Source organism: Phytophthora sojae, assembly GCF_000149755.1.
Source record: "Phytophthora sojae unplaced genomic scaffold PHYSOscaffold_22, whole genome shotgun sequence".
NCBI classification, from domain to species: domain Eukaryota; phylum Oomycota; class Peronosporomycetes; order Peronosporales; family Peronosporaceae; genus Phytophthora; species Phytophthora sojae.
The window spans coordinates 95,708-102,454 of NW_009258136.1; positions in this window are offsets into that span (position 1 = coordinate 95,708).

Sequence of the window (6,747 nt, forward strand, 5' to 3'; positions counted from 1 at the left end):
AACCATTAAAAGGAAGAGCACTTGAGCAGTAGTTGGCAAAATGCAAAGTGATTCGATTCAGGTCCTTAGTTCGCAACCGCGTGCTACCTCTAAGCCAGCTACTGGATACCTCTTACTGGATACACCCTACTGGATTCTCTACCGGATACACAGTTACCTTATCCAATCAGAGAACGCCACGTCGATGCCCATCTTGTACCCACAATCCTGTACCCACAAGCATGGCGTTATCACCGTGACGTAATCATCGTCCCGTAATCACCTGAATGATTGCGGTACAACACAGTGAAGGTCACGCCGACCTCACTGATGACGCGTTCGCGTCACACGGTCGCTTGGCGAGGCGTCGTCACATCAGTCTTGACAACACTCCCACTCGACTCGTCAGCGACCACGATGCCCAGCTTCGTCCTGAGCGCGTCGAACTGCGGCGCCGCGATCAGCTTCGTCATGATGTCCGCCAGCATGTCGAGTGTCGAAACATACTGCAACACCACTTGACCGTCTTCCACCTTCTCGCGCACGAAGTGGTAGCGAATGTCGATGTGCTTGGTGCGCTTGTGGAACTCCGGGTTCTTGGCCAACGCGATGGAGCCTTGGTTGTCCTCGTAGATCTTCACCCCTTCATCGCTCGCCATCTCGCCCAGCTCGCACAGAAACACCTTGAGCCACACCGCCTCCTGCGTGGCCTCCAACAGCGCCATGTACTCGGCTTCCGTCGACGAGAGCGCCACCGTGCGCTGCTTCTTGCTTCGCCAGCTGATGCATCCGCCGTTCATCATGAACGCGTTGCCGCTCGTACTCCGTCGAGACTCGATGTCGCCGGCCCAGTCCGCGTCCGAGTAGCCTTGCAGTCCGTCCTCGCTGCTCGCTTGAAACACGAGGCCGTGCGTCTTCGTGCCTCGGATGTAGCGGAAGACCCTCTTGAGCGCCTGCCAGTGTGTCGGACATGGATCCGCTGCGAACTGGCTCAGCACTCCCACTGCCGCTGCGAGGTCCGGACGAGTCCCCACCATGAGATACATGAGGCAGCCCACGGCGTTCCGGTACGGAACATTCGCCATGGTCTCGTCGTGCTTGCAGCCTCCCTCGCACATGGCCTTGGTCAGCTTCAGACCCGGATCCTGCGGTGTCTTCACAGGGTTGCTCTCATCCATCTTGAACTTCTCGAGAATGTCCTTCGCGAACTTGGTCTGCCGCACCGACACCTTCCCAGTCGCCACATCTTGCTCGATCTCCATACCGAGGAAGTACTTGAGCTGGCCCATGTCAGTCATCTCGAACCGGTCACTCAGCGCCTGCTTCGTGTCCTTCAGCGCCTGCTTCGTGTCCTTCAGCATCCCGTCGCTGCTGCTGGCGAGGACCAGATCGTCCACGTACAGTGCCACGAACATCATGTCGTGATTGTCCCGCTTCAAGTAGATGCAGTGGTCGGACTCGCACTTCTTGAACCCCAGTTTCAACATGAACTCGTCGATCGTCTTGTTCCACATCCGCGGCGACTGCTTCAGACCGTACAGCGAACGCTTGAGCCGGCACACGTAGTCGGGTCGATCTCCGTCCACATATCCGTCCGGCTGCGCCATGTAGATGTCCTCGTCCAACAAGCCGTTGAGGAACGCGGTCTTCACATCCATCTGGTGCACTGTGAGCTTGTACTTGGCCGCCAGACTCAGCAACACCCGAATCGACGTGAACTTGGCCACCGGCGCGAACGTCTCGTCGTAGTCGATGCCGTACTTCTGCGAGAACCCCTTCGCCACCAGTCGCGCCTTGAACCGCTCGATCTCTCCAGACTGGTTCTCCTTCACGCGGAACACCCATCTGCAGCCGATCGCCTTGCGTCCCTTCGGCAGTGGCACCAGGGTCCACGTCTCGTTCTTGCGGAGCGACTCCACCTCCGAGTCGCACGCCTCTTTCCACTTGTCTGCGTCGCTGGATTCCATCGCCGACTTGAACGTTGTCGGCATCTCTCCCACTGAATCCACGACGTACGCAGCCTCGAAGTCTTCCTTCTCTTGTGCTGCGGCAGACATCTCGTCCAGCGGCTGCTGTCGTCTCGGCACCGCATACCGCTTGGCACTCGGAACCTCCACGGCTTCCTCGAGCGACTGCGTGCGCGGGTGTCGCTTGCTGCCGGGTACAAAGTCTTGATTCCGCGCAGCTTCTTCTCTGTTCTCGTCTGATCCGGACTGAGTCTCTTCATCCGTGGTGTCTTCATCATCATCTGTCGGAAGACCCACCAACACCTCCTTCGAAGCGTAGTCGCGTCTCCCACCGTCGAAGACATCCTCCATGAACTGCGCGTCGCGGCTCACCAACACGCGACCGCTCTCGATCTCCTCAAACCGATACGCCTTCTCGTGCTCCGAGTACCCGAGGAAACGACAGCGCACCGACCGAGCGTCGAACTTCGACCGCTTCTCCTTCGGCACGTGCACGTACGCGTGGCACCCGAACACCTTGAGGTTGGCCAGCAAAGGCTTCTTGCCGGTCCAAACGTGGTGCGGCGACTTGTCGTGACTGATGGCGCGCGTCGGACACCGGTTGCGGAGGAACGTGGCCGTCATCACCGCTTCTCCCCAGTACTCCTTCGACAACCCGGCGTGCTCCAGCATGCAGCGCGCACACTCCACCAGCGTCCGATTCATTCGCTCGGCCACTCCGTTGAGCTGAGGCGTGTATGGTGGCGTGAACTTCTGCTCGATGCCGCGATCCGCACACAACTTGGCCATCGCACCCGAAGTGTACTCGCCGCCGTTGTCGCTCCGAAGCACCTTCACTCGCTTGCCGGTCTGCGTCTCAGCCAACGCGACGAACGCAGCGAACTTGGCAGCCACCTCCGACTTGTTCCGTAGCAGGTACACCACGCAGAAGTGCGACTTGTCGTCGATGAACGTGACGAAGTAGCGCTTGCCTCCGAACGTCGCCGTCTGCATCGGACCGCACACATCGCTGTGGACCACCTCCAGCACTTGCTTCGCACGGTTCGGCGACGACTTCATGAAGCTTACTCGCGTTTGCTTGCCGAGTGCGCACCCGTCGCACACCTCCCACTGCTTCACCGACGTCATTGGGATGCCAGTGCCGTAGCCCTTCTTGACGATGGCGTCGAGACCACCATGGCCGATGTGACCAAGTCGAAGGTGCCAGAGGTACGACGTGGTGTCCCCTTGGCGATTCTTCGAGCTTGCCGCATTGGCCTCGTCAGCAGGCGTCCTCGGCGTCATGCAGAGCTTGAACAGTCCTTTGCCTTCGCGAGCGCCGAGCTTCCACTTGAGACCCTTCGTTTCCGCGAAGCACCCGTCGCTCTCGAAGGTCACTGGCCCGACGTCCTTGGTGAAGCGGCCGACGGAGAACAGGTTGCGCGACAGCTTCGGGATGTGCCACACACCCGTGAGCACACCCTTCTTCATGCCGCGCGGTGTCTGCATCGACATCACGATGTCGCCGCTCCCCACCGCCTGAACCACGCCGTCGTCCGCCAGATGCACGTCCACCGGAGAGATCTTCTTGTAGTTCTTCATGTACTCCTTCGAGTACGTCATGTGCTGCGTCGCACCCGAGTCGACCAGCCACATGCCGCTCAGCTTGGAGGCACCCGTGTCGCCACCAACCGAGAAGAGGAAGTCGCCAGAGTCATCTTCGACCTGCGCGACGTTCGCTCGTTGCGGCCTCTGCCGCTCCCCGTTCTCGCGGATCCGCACCGGACACTTGGCGATCCAATGTCCGTGCTCGCCGCAGTAGTGACAGGCGCTCGTCCTCTGCGCTTGCGCCTGCCGTCCCTTGCGCTTCCCGTTGTCGCTTGTCATGAACGCTTGACCTTGAGCGTGCGCGGTTCCGTCAGCACCGCCACCTTGTTCCTTGCGCTTCATGTCCTCGTGCAGGAGCCGAGACGTCACGAGCTCCCACGTCAGCGTGTCGGAACGCGATTCCAACGCCGTGATGAGGAACTGGTACGACTCGCTCAGACTGGCAAGAAGCGTGATCACCAAGTCGTCCTCGCTGACCGGAGCGCCGACCGCGTCGAGCTGTTCCGCCAGCGTCTTGAGCTTGTTAATGTGCTCCAGCACATCATCACCTTCGTCCATCGTTGTCGTGAAGAACCGTCGACGAAGAAAGAGCTTGTTCGCCAGGCTCTTCTTCTCGAAGTGTCCCTCGAGTCTTGACCATGCATCATGCGCGTCCTTCGCCGACCGCACCAGCGGCAGCTGCGAGTCCTCCAACGCGAGACAGACGATCGCCAGCGCCTTGCGCGACTTCTTGCGAAACGTCGCTTGGTCCGCCGCGGTCGTGCACTGCTCGAGCTTCACTTCCCCACTCGTCACTTCCCACAGTTCGCGCTCCTCCAGCACCATCTGCATCTTGAACTTCCATGTGTGGAAGTTGGTTCCGTCGAACTTGTTGATGCGGGCGGTCGCGGTCGGGGCGGCGTCCATGGCGAAGGCGTAGTCGGGGTCTTGGTCAGGGAAGACGGGGCTTGGGCTCATAACCAAAAGGAAGAACACTTGAGCAGTAGTTGGCAAAATGCAAAGTGATTCGATTCAGGTCCTTAGTTCGCAACCGCGTGCTACCTCTAAGCCTGCTACTGGATACCTCTTACTGGATACACCCTACTGGATTCTCTACTGGATACACAGTTACCTTATCCAATCAGAGAACGCCACGTCGATGCCCATCTTGTACCCACAATCTTGGCGTAATCACCGTGACGTAATCATCGTCCCGTAATCACCTGAATGATTTCGGTACCACACAGTGAAGGTCACGCCGACCTCACTGATGACGCGTTCACGTCACACGGTCGCTTGGCGGGGCGTCGTCACATCAGTCTTGACAACACTCCCACTCGACTCGTCAGCGACCACGATGCCCAGCTTCGTCCTGAGCGCGTCGAACTGCGGCGCCGCGATCGGCTTCGTCATGATGTCCGCCAGCATGTCGAGTGTCGAAACATACTGCAACACCACTTGACCGTCTTCCACCTTCTCGCGCACGAAGTGGTAGCGAATGTCGATGTGCTTGGTGCGCTTGTGGAACTCCGGGTTCTTGGCCAACGCGATGGAGCCTTGGTTGTCCTCGTAGATCTTCACCCCTTCATCGCTCGCCATCTCGCCCAGCTCGCACAGAAACACCTTGAGCCACACCGCCTCCTGCGTGGCCTCCGACAGCGCCATGTACTCGGCTTCCGTCGACGAGAGCGCCACCGTGCGCTGCTTCTTGCTTCGCCAGCTGATGCATCCGCCGTTCATCATGAACGCGTAGCCGCTCGTACTCCGTCGAGACTCGATGTCGCCGGCCCAGTCCGCGTCCGAGTAGCCTTGCAGTCCGGCCTCGCTGCTCGCTTGAAACACGAGGCCGTGCGTCTTCGTGCCTCGGATGTAGCGGAAGACCCTCTTGAGCGCCTGCCAGTGTGTCGGACATGGGTCCGCTGCGAACTGGCTCAGCACTCCCACTGCCGCTGCGAGGTCCGGACGAGTCCCCACCATGAGATACATGAGGCAGCCCACGGCGTTCCGGTACGGAACATTCGCCATGGTCTCGTTGTGCTTGCAGCCTCCCTCGCACATGGCCTTGGTCAGCTTCAGACCCGGATCCTGCGGTGTCTTCACAGGGTTGCTCTCATCCATCTTGAACTTCTCGAGAATGTCCTTCGCGAACTTGGTCTGCCGCACCGACACCTTCCCAGTCGCCACATCTTGCTCGATCTCCATACCGAGAAAGTACTTGAGCTGGTCCATGTCGGTCATCTCGAACCGGTCACTCAGCGCCTGCTTCGTGTCCTTCAGCATCCCGTCGCTGCTGCTGGCGAGGACCAGATCGTCCACGTACAGTGCCACGAACATCATGTCGTGATTGTCCCGCTTCAAGTAGATGCAGTGGTCGGACTCGCACTTCTTGAACCCCAGCTTCAACATGAACTCGTCGATCGTCTTGTTCCACATCCGCGGCGACTGCTTCAGGCCGTACAGCGAACGCTTGAGCCGGCACACGTAGTCGGGTCGATCTCCGTCCACATATCCGTCCGGCTGCGCCATGTAGATGTCCTCGTCCAACAAGCCGTTGAGGAACGCGGTCTTCACATCCATCTGGTGCACTGTGAGCTTGTACTTGGCCGCCAGACTCAGCAACACCCGAATCGACGTGACCTTGGCCAACGGCGCGAACGTCTCGTCGTAGTCGATGCCGTACTTCTGCGAGAACCCCTTCGCCACCAGTCGCGCCTTGAACCGCTCGATCTCTCCAGACTGGTTCTCCTTCACGCGGAACACCCATCTGCAGCCGATCGCCTTGCGTCCCTTCGGCAGTGGCATCAGGGTCCACGTCTCGTTCTTGCGGAGCGACTCCACCTCCGAGTCGCACGCCTCTTTCCACTTGTCTGCGTCGCTGGATTCCATCGCCGACTTGAACGTTGTCGGCATCTCTCCCACTGAATCCACGACGTACGCAGCCTCGAAGTCTTCCTTCTCTTGTGCTGCGGCAGACATCTCGTCCAGCGGCTGCTGTCGTCTCGGCACCGCATACCGCTTGGCACTCGGAACCTCCACGGCTTCCTCGAGCGACTGCGTGCGCGGGTGTCGCTTGCTGCCGGGTTCAAAGTCTTGATTCCGCGCAGCTTCTTCTCTGTTCTCGTCTGATCCGGACTGAGTCTCTTCATCCGTGGTGTCTTCATCATCATCTGTCGGAAGACCCACCAACACCTCCTTCGAAGCGTAGTCGCGTCTCCCACCGTCGAAGACATCCTCC